The following is a 20,294-nucleotide window of genomic DNA, read 5'->3' as shown; positions in this document are numbered from 1 at the left end:
GATACCTGCAAGATGGTTCGAGGAGCACTGATATTGATGCGGGGAGTTCGGATTGGAACTCTGTACAAGCTGCAAGGTAGCACTGTTGTTGATGGGTGCAATAGTTCTATGGTTCCTGAAAATGGAGTAGAAAATCTAGTGGTCTCTGGAGAGAAGACCATGTTGTGGCATCAAAGGCTTGGACATATTGGAGAGAAGGGCCTTCGAATACTTCATGGTAAAGGTATGGTAGAAGGTATGAATGATAGCTCTCTGGATTTTGATTTCTGTGAAAATTGTGTGTATGGGAAGCAGAATCGAGTGAGTTTCCCCTCTGGTGGTAAGAGGACGAAACAAATATTAGAGCTTGTGCACAGTGATGTGTTTGGACCTGTGAAGGTTCCATCACTGGGTAAGTCTGTGTACTATGTATCATTCATAGATGACTTCTCAAGGAATACATGGATATATTTCCTTAAGAAGAAATCTGAAGTCTTTGACAGGTTTAAAGAATTTAAGGCTCTGGTGGAAAATCAGACAGAGAAGAAGATAAAGGTGCTGAGGACAGATAATGGTGGAGAATTTTGCAGCAAGGAATTTGAAGAATTTTGTAACAAGTGTGGTATAGCACGGCATAAGACTACTCCATATACACCTCAGCAAAATGGAGTCGCAGAAAGAATGAACAAGACGTTGATGGAAAGGGCAAGAAGCATGCTCAGTGGTGCCGGGTTAGGACAAGAATTTTTGGCAAAGGCGGTGGATACTGCACGTTACCTGATCAACAGATCACCCTCATCAGTGTTGGAGGATAATACTCCACAAGAAGTATGGACTGGTAAGAAACCCTCTCTTTCACATCTGAGGGTATTTGGATGTGATACATATGTACATGTTCCAAAGGAGAAACGAACCAAGTTGGATAGTAAATCTGAAAAGTGCATCTTTATTGGGTATAAGGATGGTTTAAAGGGTTATAAGCTTTGGAACCCAGTCACACGGAAGGTTGTGTACAGCCGAGATGTGGTGTTCAGAGAGGTAAAAGATGTTATTCAATCTGAAGTCCAACCAAAGGAACCTGAGAAGATAGAGTTTGAGCCAGAGGAGGAAGAATCAGACTCTGCAGCAGAGGAGGAATCAGAAGATGAAGAGCCACAAACTCTGGCTGTGAGAAGATCAGGTCGAGAAAGAAGGCAGCTAGAAAGGTATAGTCCATCTGCTTTAAGTTCAAATTTTGCTTTGTCTGTTACTGATGATGATCCCAGAACTGTGAAGGAAGCAGTGGATTCACAGGATGGAAAACTCTAGAAAGAGGCCATGGTTGATGAAATGGCATCTTTGCACAAAAATGAGGCTTGGGATCGGGTAGAGTTGTCAGCTGGAAGGAAACCCATTGGCAGCAAATGGGTGTTCAAAAAGAAGACTAATGCAGAAGGAAAGGTGGAGAAATACAAAGCTCGGTTGGTAGCAAAAGGTTATTCCCAGGTGCCGGGAATTGATTTTGGTGATATTTTTTCTCCTGTTGCCAAGGTAGCTTCTATTAGATTACTTTTATCTGTTGCTGCTGCTTTTGATTTTGAGGTAGAACAGATGGATGTGAAGACAACATTTCTTCACGGGGATTTGGAAGAGGAAATCTACATGAGGCAACCTGAAGGCTTTGCGGTGAAGGGTAAGAAAGAACTGGTATGCAAGTTAAAGAAGTCTCTGTATGGGTTAAAACAGTCACCAAGGATGTGGTATCAGAAATTTGATACATTTATACGGGGACTTGGCTTCACCAGAAGCAAAGCAGATCATTGTGTGTATTTTAAATTAATTGGTGACCGTGTTATTTATCTGGTCTTGTATGTGGATGATATGTTGCTGGTTGGAAATGACAAAGAAATTATCCAGGATTTGAAGACCCAATTGTCCTCCAAATTTGACATGAAAGATCTTGGTGCTGCAAACTATATTTTGGGCATGGAATTTAAAAGAGATCGGGCAAAGAGGAAGCTTTGGTTAAACCAGAGGAAGTATGTCGAGACAATACTGCAGAGGTTTAATATGCAGGATAGTAAACCGGTAAAGGTTCCTATTCCTGTAGGTGTGAGGTTATCTGCTGAACAGTGTCCCAAGACACAAGAAGAGGAAGAGGACATGTCCCGTGTTCCATATGCAAGTGCAGTCGGTAGCCTGATGTATGCAATGGTCTGTACTAGACCAGACATTGCACATGCAGTGGGAGTATTGAGCAGGTTTATGTCAAAACCTGGGAAGGAGCACTGGACAGCAGTGAAGCGGGTTTTCAGGTATTTGTGTGGCACTAGTGATTATGGTTTGTGCTACCAAGGAAGACCAGGATTGGACAGAGTGTTGGATATTCATGGTTTTGTTGATGCAGACTGGGCTGGAGATCTGGATAAGAGAAGATCTACAAGTGGGTATGCGTTTAACCTATTTGGAGGTGCAGTCAGTTGGATGAGTAAGAAACAATCTGTAGTGGCACTATCAACTACAGAGGCAGAATACATGGCAGCCACTCATGCAAGCAAGGAAGCAGTTTGGTTGCAGAGATTGTGTTCAAGTATGGGGTTAGTACAGGGAGCTATAAGAATAGACTGTGATAGCCAAAGTGCAATTTTCTTGGCAAAGAACCCTGCTTATCATTCAAAGACAAAGCACATTGATGTTCAGTATCACTTTGTGAGGGATATGATAGAAGACAAAAAGGTGTTGCTGGTAAAGGTGGACACTTTGAAGAATACTGCATATGCATTGACAAAATCTGTGAGCTCTGAGAAGTTCTCTTGGTGTAGAGAAACAATGGGTGTTTCAGGGCTGGAAAAATGACTAAGCTCTCCTGTGGCCCCCTGTGGAAAGAAAACAACAAGTGGGAGATTGTTGGGTTGTGTTATATTCTTTCCACGACTAACCTACGTAGTGAAACGGGGGGTGGTAGCCCCCCTTCGTTGCGCCGATTGCGCAGCGGGGGGGGTCATAGGGGGGGCGGCAGACCCCCCTGTCCGGGGGGTTTGAGGGGGGCGGGTAGCCCCCCTCTACAGGGTCCGGGGCAGCGCCCCGGGAAATTTTTTCTTGGACCCTATATTAGGTTGGGCGAACCTACCTATGGTTTTGTGCATGATTTTCGCACATGGTATTGGACACGATGGTTTTTCGGTCCATGGTATTGGATGCTTCGGCATGTATAAATATGTATTATAACATTGAAAGGAAAATAATGAAAAATCAAACTGGTAGTCCTGGTTTTGGGATCCAGGGAAAAATCTCTGTGCATATGTGTTTTATGGGTTATGCTCTCGCATTGTTTATTTTCTTTGTTTAAGAATTCGTATGCAGGTAATTTCTGTACAGGATTAAAACCTACAGATGGTCATGCTTCTAGCTCGACAACTGATGTAAGCATCCGCAGTAGCTAACTAAGGCCTTCCCAAAATGAGGGGGTATCCAGTGAGCTTTGCCTTTGGCTAAAGGACCAAGAAGTCTATAGGGTACCCCCAAGAGTCAACAGAGACCAAGACATCTTCCACAATCCCTTCGGGAGTCACGGTGGAGTGGTTTACTAACTGTAGTACTGTCGAGGTCTTCCTTAAGGAACTCTAAAGGTTGAGTTTAAGCATAGTGTCCCTATTCATCACATTAATGGCAACCCCTAGATCAATCAAGGTATGGGGAATTATGGTGCCACTGATGTGGATATCAACTACAGGACTCCCAGGATCCAAATACTTTGGACAGATTACTTGCCCCAACATTAGGTCGGATAGTTGTCCTATGACAGATAGTCGAGGCATCTCTCTTTCGCCTGCTTGGGTGCCTGAAACACTTCTCCTTGATCAATTTGTTGTATATTGGTACATTTTTTATGCCCTGGAGAAGTGGTATTTTCACACACAACTGCTTAAGTTCTCATAGAAATTCAGTCTCCTCTAGGTTTGGTTGCGTGGTTACTGTTAGTCGCTTAGGAAAGGGTGGAATGGCTTTGGGTTCACTTTCCTATTTCTCTTCCTCATCCTTTGGGGGATAAGGTTGGCGATCTGGAAGGACCTTCCCAGATCATAGGTTGATCTCCTGGATCTCCACAACATAGGTAGGGCATGTTGTCTCCCCAGTGTATACCTACTGGGCCTGTCCGTTGTTGGGGTTCATGTTCGGTTGAGTAGGCATCTGGGGTTGTCTTGGAGGAGCAAGAGGTAATGGTTGTGGTTGAGCCGGTTGTAGAGGCAGAATGGTGGGAGGAGAGTTGTATTGGGGCCTCCACCCCGGTTGAGGTGCATTCCACTGAGGTTGTGGCTGGACATGTGAGTGAAACGAATGAGCAGTGGGTTGAGTATGGTATTGAGATGGATAAGACCATGGAGGAGGTGCAGACCAGGAAGGATGAGCAAGGGGGCCCCAACAAGGTATGTGAGCAGATTGGTTGGAGCTATAGTAAGCTTGGGATGTCCCTTGCCTCCCATGCTGGTAAGGTTTGGGCCCATGCAGCCTCCTTTGGTTGAGGAAGTAGAGAGGTTCAGTGGTTGCCTCAGTCCCTTGGTACATGGATTTAAATTTGAGTAAGGTTGGGCATTGTTTTGTTGGGTGGTCTTCCTCACAAAAGAAACATACCTCTACTGAGTGCAATGGACACTCGTTCTTAGGGTGCTTCCTCGTACATCTGGGATAGAAAATGGCCAAAGCCCTCTCAGCTTCCTCTTTCTTTTGTTGGATTTAGAAAGTATCAAGTTGCATGGCAATGGCCTGTCTCATTTCACTTTTGAGGTCTTCCATCTGATTAGAAAACTCATGCTTGGAGAAGGTGGCACTAGCTGAAAGTGGATTCCCCCTACCTCTTTTCGGGGCTGCCCTAGAATGGTTTCTAAACACAGTCTTTATGTCATAATAAGCTAGTTGGTAGATGTCCCCTCTAGTTAGCAAACGAAGGGTATCTAGAAGGTCTTCAGGGACTCCTCGGAGCATAACCAACTTCATAGATTCAGGGTCAAGTGTGCACCTAGCCCGTTTATAACTAAGTTGGAACCTTTCCTCGTAGTCTTCTAAAGACTCATCATTTCCCATGGTCATCCAGAAAATTTCTCCCTTCATTTCGTTGGACCTATAGTAGTAATGATATTTGTTTTTAAAGGCTTGTTGCATCTGAGCCCAAGTGGTGATACTATTTCCAGGTAACCCATGAAATAGCATAGTGCTGCATCCTTGAGGGTAGAAGGAAAGAGTTTCAACTTTTTCTTGTCCTCATCATAGTCATAAGTTTGACAAAGGATAGCAAAATCAAACCAGAAGGTATCAGGGTCTTCAGTAGTCAATCCATGGAAGTGAGGTAAGGCTGAGGGACTTATGTTTTTCATTTTCATGTCCCCATTGGTATCTCAGATGGGGAAGGCACCTTCTATTCTCTCGTCATCTCCTATACTGTTTTTGTGCTCAACCATGGTCTCAAGAGGAATGTTCTCTCGGTATTCTTCTGTTATAGGATCTTCGTATATCTCAGGAGGTTCACCTATAGGTTCGTCTGGATAACTGCCACCAAAGAAGAGAGAAGGATGACTTAGTGATGTGGTGGGGGTGTTGGGCAAGAATTTTCTGGTATTGTCTCTGTTCCTACGAGGCATGAAATGAAAGATTTTTGGTTGCTTTTGCTTTTTTTTGCTTGTACCTGCAAAACTGAAATAGATGGAATTGCAACTAACTAAAATCTATCTTGCGGAAATGAAAATGCGGAATTGAAATGAAAGCAGGAAAGGACTAATCTATTTTGCTGAAATGAAACCGCGGAATTGAAATGCTAATCTACGCTTGCAGAATTGAAATTGTGAAATTGAAATGCTAATATACGCTTGCAGAATTGAAATAGCAGAATTGAAATGATAATCTACACTTGCAGAATTGAAATAGCGGAATTGAAATGATAATCTACGCTTGCATAATTGAAATTTTGGAATTAAAAGGCTAATCTATGAAAGCAGGAAATGTCTAATCTACTTTTGCAGAAATGAAATTGTAGAATGGAAATAAAATAAACTACTTAGCAGAAGGTTGTAGTAGAAAAATAGAAGAAAAGTAGCAATCACAAATACTCTGACGCTTCCCCGGCAATGACGCCAAAAGGATGGTGATCTCCAGTATTGTAGCAATAATGATGAAACTCCTAGGACTCCCTTCTTTACTCTTATCAACCCGGTAGTTTGTAACAAACTTGGAAGCGACGGTGCTGTATTCAAAAGTACTAGCTCTTGCCGCAGTTGTCACTTGGTCAGCTGGCACAAGTCTGCTAGGAGCTTAAGCCAATTTCTATGAGCTCTGAGAAGAATCATTCTACTTTATGGATGGAAGCTAACTCAAAGGAGGTTAATCTACTTGCAGAAAGAAACTGAAAAGCTAAAAGGAAATGCAAACCCTAGCAAACCCTAATTTCACCAGCTAATCCTACTGATGCAGAAAGAGGACGAAAGCTACTGAAAGAGATGCCATTGTCTTCTAACAAGGTGAAATTCATGTGTCTAAGCTACTTCTATAGTAAAATCTGAAAAAACACCTTTTTGTATTTTTGAGTAAAGTGTCAGAATTGTCACGCATGTGCTTTAATTGGTTTTTTACTGTGGAGAGGTGGATTGGCGAGAGGAATTTCTTGCAGGAGGTTGGGAAGGTTGGAAGAGGGCCTGAGGGGTCCCTAGCACCCTTCCAGAGAGTTTCATGGAGTTTGGCTATCAAAAAACCGCTTTCGTGAGCTTCTATAGGAAGTCTGCAGGTGTTTTACAGGATGTTCTGTATTTTCTACAGGATGTTCTGTAATGGGATTCTGGAGGGTTGATGGAGGAAGAAAGGTGAAGAAGTGGGTATGGAGGTGAGATGAGGGTGTGAGGAGGTCCAGGACTTGGTGGATGGAGCTGAGGAGTGATGAGGATGGTTGGATTTGTTCAAGGAGGAGTGGAGCAATGTTGCACAAAAAAATATGGAAACTAGGTCAAAGTGAGGGAATGTAGCAAATGTGAGGTGAGAATCAAAGCTAGGGGATGGAGCAGATGGGATTGATGGAGTACAGGTAGATGGAGAGGTATTACAGGTGCTCTGTAATTTATTTCTCAAACTGAACAAATAATGACTTGGAAAAACAATGACCTAGCTACTTTATTCTAATATGGCCTAAGTAACAGCAAAGGAAATGAACAAAAGTTTATTTGCAATGAAATCATGTGAAATAGATATGCAAACTAAGCAACCATGAACCTGAACACATAACCACAACTGGTATCAATTTCTGCAAATGAGAATTTAACACTAATGATTGCATGGTGAGGCAAAGATAGTGTTTTTGTTGGCAGCAAGGTCACCTTTGTCCTAGCTCATGATCCCACTGAGGGAGAGGTGAGATCAGAGGCGCTTGATGGCCTTTTTCTAAAGATATTCCCTGTTATTAACCTATCATTTCAATCTGAACATAAAAAGCCTTTCTAATCATCAACAATGACCTAGGTAACCAGCAAGATTTTAATCTTCTTAATAGAAATTATTTTGCAAAGAGATAAAAAAAAATAACAGTACACAAAGGAAGCCTTGGCACTTGGGTTGGGCTCAACCCCAAGAGCTATAGGCTCCTAAGGAAAACTCAGAACTAATGCCAAATAAAGCTGCTTTTCATTACTAAAAAATAATCATGTCACAAGAAATTTATACATCAGTAGCTACGAAAATGAGCTGAGAAAATGACAGGACTATAGTGCAAAACCCAACAGTTCAAAAAGTAACCTACGAAGGCTGAAAGCCTTCCTATTTATGCATTACGAGGGCCCTCAGCAGCCCTCCTTAACTCAAGGGGCTCGGCTGTTCAAACTGCTAGTAAACAATCACTTTTACGAAGCTGCTCGGCTGCCTTTAGGATTCATTTTGGTGGCCTGCTGAGCTCTGAGTTGAGGGTGGAGATTTCGAGGAAGGGCCATTTAATGCAAGAGACACCCTTCCTACGAATCCTCACCCTTGTTCCTTCATGCTTGTCTGTCATCTGGCTCATAATTGTTTGGCCTTGTTCCAAAATTTGTCCAAAAAACCTAAAAAAACCACGTATTAGCCTTCTTGGTAAAGTGACCACCCTCATTCGTTCAACTAACATAAATATACTCAAAAACCATGCATAAACTATGAAAATGGTGGATTGATGAAGAATAGTAGGCAAAATGAGCCAAATAAGTTACCCATTTTTGGGGCTAATCACCTGTTAGCTATGCAACCTTACCTTAATCAATACCCTAGCCCTTACCCTAATACATACCCTATACCTAATCCATACCCTAGCCATAATTCAAACCCTAGACTTAACCATAGTCTACACCTAAATTTATACAGTAACCCTAGAGCTAACCCTAGCTCAAACAACGAGGTTTCACAAAAATTTGAAACAGATATTCTTCCCATTGATTCCCCTATTGAATGAAATGCTATATATTCAAGGTTGGGGAAGGGGTTAGCCTGAAAAATTTTCCTATCACTACATAACATCCACCCTGAGAATATATAATTCAAATACCATTAGATGAGAAATCTATAATTGGAACCTATTTTGGAATTGTTGTTGAAGCTCAAAATCCTAGAATTTCCCTTAACCATTCTTGTCAATCTGAAAAGAAAATATTTGATCCCGAATTTGAGGGGTTTTCATTTTGTATTTCACTAGATCCCTTATGCCTCTAAGAGAGTTATTATCAATCTCTCAAAGATTTGTATGTTTTGGAGAATCATAAATATGTGAATCCCATTGAATCCTAGTTTCAAGAAGTCATTAAAACATTTTATTCCATCATCATTCGACAAGTATTGGTACCTTATCAATTAAAGCAACTAGTTGCTCATACTCTTGTATGTCATGAAGTTTATTATTTAAAAAGGAGTGTGAGTATATTTAGCATTCTATTATGCACATGGATACATGGGAAGTACTCCTACACTTGAAGGATATCTTCCCCTCTCTAAATTAGGGTAGGGTGGTGTAAGAGAAATAAATAAAAATGTCATTTTAAATAAAATTGTTACATCAACACTCTTGAAACTACAATTCCTAAGACATAGCTATTGAAATTTTTGTCATTATGTACTCTTGTGGTAAGACTTGTCAGAAGAAATTCACTCCTAATGCCTCATATTTTATAAAGTGACTATGATTATTGGACGAGATTATTCATTGGGTTATTTAGGGGGATTTTTATTGTTATGTTCAATACTTTCCATTCATAAGTTTTAAAACCTACTTCTAGCATATTCATTCTAAAATTTTGTCATCCAAGAAATATTTTCAAGTTTCTCTTCAAAGTTATTGATGAAAATCCTCCTGTGGTTGACCACTCCTATAAAACCCTAATGATCTCTCATGAGAGCCATAACATGATTGGCTCGAGGAATATTTTGGTCATTATCTGATATGCCTTCTTTAAAATTAGTCTTTAGAGTAGAAGGACCAACCGGTAAAGATTAATCATTAAAATAATTTCACACCATATCATGATCTTAAGGAGCATATATGCCTCCCCACCTATTAAGTAACCTATCTACACTAAATCGTAATGAAAGTTTATTTTAAAAAGGGACTAATTTAGGGATAGGAGGTCTCATTAGGATCTGACCTACCATGATCATGGGTCCTAACGTAAATGAAATTACTGCTATTGGTCACCATGCCAAGGTACTGGATTTCAGTTGTAAAGCTAGAAGACAAGACGTCTCATCATGAGTCAGCTTGATCATTCTTGTTAGCTCTTGTGAATGGCACTCTCGTTATCTAGTTACCAAGAAAAGGCAACAACCTTGAGTTAATTTCTAAACCAAAGTAAATGCTTTTAAATAAATTTGAATCTATATCTAATAGATGAGACACATGCATTTCATTGGGTTAAAATTCATCCCTGTCGAGGCTATAGATGCATGTTGGTAGTAGGGCCATGCCTGTGGTATTAAAGTTCATTTTACACCATGATTTACTTGGTTGTTTTTGTATTTCCCTGGACTCATTATCATATCTCTTTGAGAATGTCTTTAAGATCCTTTTAGTAATATGTTGTGGAGTTCTATCTATTAGAAATATGAAGGTTTTCATGGATTTGGTGATTCACTTTTCTCAACAAAAGGAGCTTCAACTATATGCTAGATTATGATAAGATGGTCACCATGGGAAGGTATCATTTTGTCATCTTTGTTATTCCCTATTTTCATATACTCTTAACACCATGGATTTCAAATCATGTCACTTATATTTATAATGATGATATTGAAATTGAATACCCTTAGTGCAAGTGATTGACTTTTCTCAACAAAAGGAGCTTCAACTATATGCTAGATAATGATAAGATGATCACCATGGGAATGTATCATTTTGTCATCTTTCTTATTCCCTATTTTCATATATTCCTAACACCATGGATTTCAAATCATGTCACTTATATTTAAAATGAGGATATTGAAAGTGAATACCTACTGATTTGGACTACTTTTGAGATGCTTTGTGGAAATTTTGATGGTTGGCTATTTCATGATAAAACTATCCCAGGAGTAATAACATGGATAGCATTCATTTGGTAGGCATGGAATTATTTATCCTTTGGAAATAATAAAGGTTGGTATTGACATCCTTCAATCTATGGTCATAGGTATTTATTATTAATGCAAATTAAGTTGACATCACATGACACTTACCTACATGATTTCACTCAATTAGCCCTATAATATTTTGGTTTATGAAACATGACTCTAATAGAGAAACTCTAGCCCTACAGTTTTGATTAATTTTGGTCTCTGTAAGAGGTTTCTATTGCATGATGACATGTGTTGGTCCCCACTTTTGTACCTATTTACACTTACTACATTATTGTTTCTATCGACATTTACCTCCTTTTTCCCCTTTTGTACTATACTATCATTGTTAAACTATGTTATTTTGCAAATGGAGGTAGAATAGTTACTTAGTACTATTTTCGTGTGCCATTGATTAAGTTTGAGTAGATATTAACGAGCTCATATTCAACTAAACTAATTTTGAATAATCATTATTTTGACTCATGGACCTTGAAGCATGTAGACATGTAATAAAGGTTCCAGCTCATGGATGGAAAACACACATTGACGGACAACTCATCCAACAACCTATTAAGAAACCATCATTTTTCACTCAACTCTGCACCATGATTATGTAGCTTATTTACCAGATGATATTCAAAATTGTATCTCAGACATTCCAGAATGAATCTCCCTATACTAAGAAAGGAGATTGGTTTCATTAATCACAACATGACCTAACCAATTTAGTACCGGATCTATTTGAAGATCATTCATGAAGATTTCAAGCAACCTAGTTTAGCTTTGATGTTATCTATTTTCTTTTTCTGGTTAATCAATTAGATCTAGCTCCCATCGGTTGAACCTTTTTAAGGCCCGATGCGTTCTGTATCTAGGCTAGGGAGGAACTAAGAGAAAAGATTGTGAAGTAGTTTTTGTACAAGTGAACTTTGCCTTAGAAGACATTGTAGTGATGATGTATATGCCATTCGAATTTACATTTTGAACTTTAATATATAATTTCGATCTATAATTTAATCCTCTGTGAGTATTATCGTTTTCTTTAGTTTTTAAGAGTATTGAATTAACTTAAACTTACTCTCGAAGTGGAAAGGTCCCACCAGACCCTGGAAACAAGTTCTGTTGATAATAAAGATAATAGGAATTACATTTGAACAACATTTACAAGTGCGAATTTCATTTAAGGAAGCTACTTCTTAGATCTTAGAATCGTTATCTTTATTTTGTACTTAAAATCTCTACTTTGTTTCATAAGATCTGTACCGAATGCTACAGATAACGTTTCTCAATTATTAAAACTAGCAAGGATTGTATTGAGTGATGATTTATAATGCATGAATGGTTTGTTTCATATGATTACATAACGTAGAATGTTTGAACATTATTCTTAATTTGGCAACATATAGGGGTTAAGTGCCATATCATAAGTTTAGGAACAAAATTGGTTTTAAGCTATGCCTGTTTTCTATTCAATACTGAGTTTTGTAATGTTATGCCTATGTGAGGAATGCTCAGGAGTAGTCAAATAAATATTGGTTGCAATTGATTTTGTTGGTTCTGGAACCTAGCACGATTAGAATAGGATTGAATTGAAATTGAAGTGTAATCCTTGTCGTGAAAAGGTTTCCTGAGTTTGATTATAATATCTTTAGTTTAGAGCAGGGATTGGATTTTTGAACTGAGTACATAATACAGTCGGTGTGGAAAATTGAATGAGGGTTGTGTATTTAGATCTTATAGAATGCTTGCAAAGTAGAATGTTTGTTGATCGACTTCATATGACCCAAGATTTAGGCTTAATAATTAGATTTCATTTGATTGGAATTTTATTTCTTTCTCTAGCATGAAGATGTTTTAGTTGAGCATTACTTTTATCTAGACTGAGTTTGGTATGAATTCAATTCTCTAGTGAGTGCAGGAGTTTAGTATTAGTCTACTTTGACTTCTTTTAATTATATGTTTAAATTTTGACTTCCATTATTATAAACAGGTTGAACTTTTTGAGTGATCTGTCTCATTTGAATTGAGAGTTTCCTTACTGAAAATTTCTGAGTGGTGAACTATAGTAATTTGTGATAAGTTTCTCTTAGGTAATTATTAGAATATTCAAATTCAAGAAATGTTTTCTCCTTTACTGACATCATTATTATAAAAGCTAGAATTGATATCATCATTCAATTTATACATTGGTTGGGTTATTTAAGTAATGATTAGTATCCTTTTACAACAATGATCCATATTGATTAAATTGTAAATTTTGAAGTAGCTTTCATAATGGCTTTGCATCAATTTGCTTGTTTGCTTCATTTATGAATATATTCTCAAGATATATCAGTCATTATTGAAATTTTAAATAGAATAGAGATTGGATTTAATAGTTTTCTTCAGTTCAGCTTGTTGCACTTATGAAATGAAGGAATTAAGCATTATGTACTTAATTTTCAAACCTGAATTGGAATGCAATGTGACTCAAAGATTATGATCCTCATTCGATGATTTAATTTAGGGGACTTAAAACAACAAAAAAAACTACTAACATTTTTGGCACTGTTTTCGGGTAGTTAAAAACAGTCTAGGTAACAATTTGGGTTTTTGAGTTCACGAGTGTTGAAGATTTTGCAAGACAAGTAGAGGGCATGGAGTGCATGGTAAGATGCGAGTGAACAGCCACGTAGCCACTATGATGGGGTTGCCCCAAAGACTGGTTATTTCTGATGAATATTTGTAGTATTCTCTTTTATTATGCGTAGAAGTAGAAGTAGGCCTAGGGATAGAAAAGGTAAATTTATTTCAAATACATAATCATTTTGAGGACTATTTGATCCCACAAAAACACCCACAACTAATCCAGTTAATCATTATACAAATATTAAAGAGGGAGGAGGCACTAACAACAAAGTGGCATCCGCAAAAGAAACACCGATTTGGAAGGGGTTTGAACAACCAACAATTATACCACAGTAGGTGCAAACTATTCTAGGAACCACAATAGGCACAAGACTAGTGCTAATTCCGCAACTGGAACCAATAGCAGGAGGACATCATAGGGACCTAGGGTTGGGTAACATCAAGTTCAACCCAGCTGAATCTTCTTCTAGTCAAGCCACTACACCAAAGACTATTCTTGAACATGTATTAAAAATGGCTAATAATAGAGGAGGGGAGGAAAACAGAAACAATCAAGAAAATCCTAGAGATAATGACAAAATACACACCTTATTTGGAGGAAACAATGAATGGAGGGATGGACCAAGAGGACCCAAGGAGAAAGAAGATGATGTAGAATCAAGTTTTCATTTCCCATATTGGACATTACAAGAAATATTACCATGAAGAACATACCCTTGGCATCAATTCCACTTTTTCACCTTATGTCTTCGGAATACCCTGACACATTTTTATTTGAATTTGATATTCTTTGCATAAGCTACAATTATTATGACGATGCACATAAGATGAAATTATTCCCTGCCACCCTAAGAGACTCATCACTAAGATGGTTCATGAGCCTAGGAGAACATACCATTTATTCCTTGGGTGATATGAGATCTATCTTCCTTAAGAAATACTAAGACTATTGTAAAAGTAGAGATGTTAATGATATTTTTAGGATGCAACAGTAGGAAGATGAGAGTTTGGAGGAATACCTAGAAAGGTTCCCTTATAAATATCACAAGTCAGGAATGGGAAATTTGGATGAAAGAACTATTAGGACTATCGTTTTGAAGGGGTTAAGTGAAGAGTCCATTGAATCACTTAATATTCTAGGTTCTGGTGACCTATAAGGCTATATAAAAACCTTTTGCTTAAATAACTGAATTATGTCGAACTTGTTCTAGAAGCCAAGCTAATGTAGGTAAAAGAATATGGGACAGTTCAAGGGATTATGTGCCTAAAAATTTGAAATCTATACAAAGTGTTGTCACTAGGGTTAAGTTGGGAAACCTTTTGTAGAACTTTAAAACATATATCTTAAACACCATCAGTGACCATCTCGATACTCTAAAAATTAAAAGAAAACAACAAGACGGAAATGTTGCTTTGGAAATTTTTTGTCCTAAATGTAAGTATAATCATACTGAAAGGGAATGTCATTATTAGAAATAACAAATATCATTATTAGAAATAACATAAAAAAAATATTTACTTATAAGTCTTTTAAATAAAACTTATTTATTAACTTATTTCAATCTTGAAATTTAAAATAAAATAAATATATAAATATATTAAAAAAAAAAAAAAAAAAAAAAAAATAATTAAAATTAAATTGAATTAATTAATAATTAATTAATTTCATAAATGTAAATCTTCCAGCCGACATCATAAGCCAAGAGATATCTTTCTTTTCCTCTATTAATAGCTCACTTTCTCGACTCTCTCTTCTCATAATTCAGATCTCATTGCCCTGATGATGGACTCACCTAGTTAGTCCGAAACGTCGGTTTCTTAAATTTCTCACAGGTTTTTCCATTAACAAAAAAATTCTACTAGCCTGTATGGATTCTCTCTTTAACGCCTATGGAATTTGCACACGAGAACATACGACTGACCAATGCCCATCCCTTCCCTGTCTACAAGCCATTTTCAAAGGCAGTGCTAAAACTAATGATTTACCAAAAGTAAATAGGAAGCCAACATGGAGAGGGTCAAACCAAAATATTTTTCAAGAACCTAATTTACAAGGGTTTCCACAAAATTAGTCATGGAACTCTCAACCATCATATCCTCCATGGTCTCCACAACCACCTCAAAACTCACCTTGGAACCAGGGATGGAGTGGAAACTTTTATGGGAAGTATTGCAACCACCAAAACAACCATACTCCCAGTATCAATGCACACCTAATATGCCTTACGCATCCAATATTACTTCATTTCAACAGGGATATAATCCAACCTATTTTTAATAGCTCTCATTGCCACCACCTCCATTACAACAACTCTTACCTCTACCTTTGAGCTCTAATTTTCCCCCACAGCAGGCACACCAAATATTTAATCCACCTCGCCCAACTCAGTTGCCTGCACAACATATCCCTAACCCTAATAATAAACCTCCACAACCTATGCAAAACATCAAATTACAACCTTTACCTAGATATGTTATTATTGTTGTCCATGTCAATAAAATTCAATTAAGATCAGGGAAAATAGTAAATAAAGAAAAATAAATTGTAATCATTCAAGAGGAGGATCCTCAAGTACAACCTGAGGATGAAATTCACGAACAAACAAAAAATAAAAAAAAATAGTGAACTAGAAGAACCAAGGGAGCCTCCTTACCCGGAAATATTGCTTATTAAGAAAACTAAAACTCCCATGGAATATGATCTAGAATATGAAATAAGGAATGTATGTATCGAAATATTGTTGTTGTAAGCTATTAAAGACATTCCTATTTAAACCAAGATCGTTAAGGATATCTGCATCAAGAAAGCAGGAAGAAACAAAAACAAAAATTAGAATGTTAAAGTAATGAGTCAAATGACGGAAATGATATCTGGTTTGCCACTGAAATATAGTGATCCAGGAAACCTTGTAGTCACCATAGAAATCAATGGAACTCTTTTACCAAATACCCTTCTAGATTTAGGAGCAGCCATTAATGTTATGATAATTGATACCATGACATTCTTACAACTAAAAGGAGTAAGGCATGCACCCATATTGTTGGAACTGGCAGATGAGTCCATTGTTAAACCTATGGGGATCCTAGAAGATATAGTGGTAACAATATCTTCCTAGGAATACCCAATTTATTTCATGGTAATTTCCCCAAAAACCTCTAGACCCAGACATCCAATAGTCTTAGGTTGACCTTGGCTAGCCACCATTGACGCTGTCATTGGGTGCAAAAATGGGGAAATGATTATTTCTAATGGATTACAAAATCATGCATTAACTATATTTCCACCTGCCCAAATGGCCACAGAAGTACCCCTTTGGTTAGAAAGTGCTTCTGGAGAAGAAGATTGTATGCTTCCCTTACTATCCTTAGAGCAATCAAGGGGATTTTAGGAACAATCAGAAGAACGTATTTTCCCATAGTTTTTGTGTGATATTAATTGCATCGATTATCTTGTTTATTTTAATGGTTATCATCATGTTTTTAGAAATTAATTTCAATAGACATGTTACCCTGTTGTATTTGCATCATTCACTATGGAAGCTCTAGAAGAAGATAATAAAGTAAATACTGAACCTATTGAAATTGGTGTTGGAAAAACACTGTATATTGGTACCAAATTAAGTACAAAACAACAAGAGAAGGTATTAAGTATGGTTCAAAAGAAGTCCACATCATTTTCTTGGGATTATTTGGATATGAAAGGTATTCATCCAGACACTTGTATACATCACATTTATACGAATGAAGAGGCTAGACATATTACGCAACCACAAAGGTGAATGAATCCATCTCTAAAAGAAATTATGAAAGATGAACTATAGAAACTCTTAAGTGTAGTTTTCATTTACCCTATTTGTGACAGCAAATGGGTGTCACCCTTGGTAGTAGTCCGAAAGAAAAATGGGAAATGACGAATCTATGTAGATTATCGAGAGCTGAATAAGGCTACTTTGTGGGACTATTTTCCTTTACCTTGTATTGATCAGGTACTTGACACATTGTTAGGTAAAAAGTATTTTTGTTTTCTGGATGGATATAATGGCTATAACCCAATTCAAATAACCTAGAAGATTAAGATAAGACCACCTTTACCTGCCCATGGGGCAAATATGCCTACCGATTTCTTCCCTTTGGCTCATGTAATGCTCCAACTACCTTTCAGCGAGTTGTTTTGGCTATCTTTTTTGATTTGATACATGACTGTGTAGAAGTCTATATGGAAAACTTCACAGTATATGTGGACCATTTTCATAATGTCTTGGAGAACTTGGAAAAGGAAGTAATTCATTGTCAAGAAATTCATTTGACTCTTTGTAGTATTAAATGTAAAATGATGAAAACTAAGGGGATTTTCTTGGGACATCACGTATCACATTAGGGGATAAAAGTCGACCTTTGCCTAAAATAGAGGTAATATCAATTCCCACGTCATAAAAGAGGTAAGAAGTTTATTGGGACATGCAGGGTACTATAGGAGATTTATTGAAAATATTACTAAAATTACAGCACATATGTTTAAATTTCTTACCAAAGATGTTGATTTTTTATGGGATACTTATTGTCATAATTATTTTCAGGAACTAAAGGATAAATTGATTACTGCTCTGGTATTGTGAGGGCCTAACTGGTATATCCCATTCCACATTTATACAGATGCATTAGAGACTACTATTGGATTTGAGCTCACAAAAAGATAGAAAAGAGAGATCCACGCCTTAGAATTCAGCCTCTTCGAGGGGGCAACCTCCTATACATTACATAAATGAACAATTCTTGGATGATACAAATGACAAAACCTCCTTTCTATATATAGGAGTCTAGGGAGTCACAATATAATCCAGCCGACCTAACAATAATAATATAAAGCCACAAAAATAACAATAGAGGGATTCTATGGGGCACAGAAATAACAATATGGGGGTAATAGGGGCACAACAATATAAATAAGGGGTATAACTACAATAGTAATGGGGTAATCACTAGTATTATAGGGACCCAACATGCCCCTCTCCTTCAAAAAAGTGTTGTCCTCAACGCTTGAGTAGTTCTGGATACTTCTGCATAAAATTCTCATCCTCCCATGTGGAATCTTCAGCGGATAAGTTCTTCCACTTGATAAGATACTCTGAAATTGATCGATTTCGTAGCTGTCGAGTTCTTGTTTCTGTGACTGCTTCCGGTTCCAATATAATTTTTCCTTCCTCGTCAAGTTCTGGCAATATTGTTTGAATTGGGAGCTTGTCACCTATAACCTTCTTTAAACATGAAACATGGAAAACTGGGTGCAATCGAGAAGCTGCAGGAAGCTCCAATTTGTATGCCATAGTACCAATCTTTTGCAACACCTTGTACGGACCATAATACTTTGGTGATAATTTATTATCCTTCTTAGCTTGCTTTAGGGACATTTGCTTATATGGTTGTAGCCGTAGGAATACCCAATCACCTACATCAAAACTTCTTTCACTGCGATGTTGATCTGCCTGTTGTTTCATTCTATTTTGTGCCAACACGAGGTTATCCTTTAAGAGTTGGAGGACTTGTTGTTGATGTTCGATGTGATGTTCCACTGCCTGAACCTTAGAATTTTCTCTTAAATATGATGTGATGGATGGTGGTTGATACCCATAAAGTGCCATAAATGGGGTCATTTTTGTTGCTGTATGGAAGGAAGTGTTATACCACCATTCAGCCAGAGGCAACCATTTGACCCATTGTGTCTGTTTATCAGATACAAAGCAACGAAGATATCCTTCCAAACATTTGTTTACTATCTCAGTTTGCCCATCAGATTGAGGATGATAAGATGAGCTATGAGCTAACTGAGTACCAAGACAAGAAAATAATTCTGTCCAAAAATTTCCAGTGAAAATGGGATCTCTGTCACTTACAATAATCTTTGGGTTTCCATGTAGCTTTTGAACTGTTTCCATAAATGCAGTAGAAACTGTACTGGCTTTAAATGGATGTGATAATGCACAAAAGTGTGCATACTTGGTAAGTCTGTCAACTACCACCATGATGACACTCTTTCCCTCAGACTTGGGTAAACCTGTGATAAAATCCATTGAAACCTCCTCCCAACGTTGGCTTGGAATGGATAAAGGTTGTAATAGACCCGGTGTCTTAATTGTTTCAACTTTATTTTGCTGGCAAACCAAACATTCCGCCACAAACTTTTGAATATCTGATTTAAGGCCATCCCAAAAAAATTCCTTCTTAACCCTGTGGTAAGTTTTTAAAAATCCTGAGTGCCCTCCTAAGGGAGAAGTGTGCAATTCCATAAGAATCTTTTGTTTTAGCTGGGAATTCTTACAGAGGTATAAGCGATCTTTGTACCATAACGAATCATTTTTCCAGCTAAATGTATCAGAAGTACTGGAATCTTGTTGTAGCTTTCGAATAAGTGCCCACACTTCTTCGTCATTCTTCCATTCCTCCCTTGCTTCGTTTATCCAATCTGGTTGGATAATAGAAATGGCACACAACAATGCTTCCACATCCTCATCCTTTCTTGAGAGTGCATCTGCCACCACATTTTGCTTCCCTTTTTTGTAGATGATTTCAAAGTCATAACCCAACATCTTTGTGACCCACTTTTGTTGCTCTTCAGAGGATAATCTTTGTTCTAAAAAGTATTTAAGGCTATCATGATCCGTTTTTACCTTGAAGTGTCTTCCCATTAGGTAGGGTCGCCATTTCTTAAGTGCATGGAGTATTGCCAACATTTCCTTCTCATAAATAGCTTTGCTTAAAAACTTTCCCTTGATTGGACGACTTTCAAAAGCAATGGGTCTTTCATCTTGCATTAGAACAGCACCAATTCCATTTCCTGAAGCATCACATTCCACAATAAAGGTTTTTGTGAAGTCCGGTGTAGCTAAGACCGGTGCTTGGCACATTGCCTCTTTAAGATGTTCAAAGGCCTTTGTTGCTTCCGGAGTCCATGAAAATGAATCTTTCTTCAATAATGTTGTTAGAGGTGCTGCTATTCTCCCATAATTCTTAACAAACTTGCGATAATACCCTGTCAACCCAAGAAATCCTCGCAGATGCTTTATGGATGTGGGGATTTTCCATTCCTTAATGGCTTTAATTTTGCTAGGGTCTACCTTAACTCCTTCATG

Source organism: Pinus tabuliformis, chromosome 6, assembly GCF_031772625.1.
Source record: "Pinus tabuliformis cultivar Carrire ecotype Pingquan chromosome 6, CPIR1, whole genome shotgun sequence".
NCBI lineage: Eukaryota > Viridiplantae > Streptophyta > Pinopsida > Pinales > Pinaceae > Pinus > Pinus tabuliformis.
Note: the sequence above shows the minus strand (reverse complement) of the source record.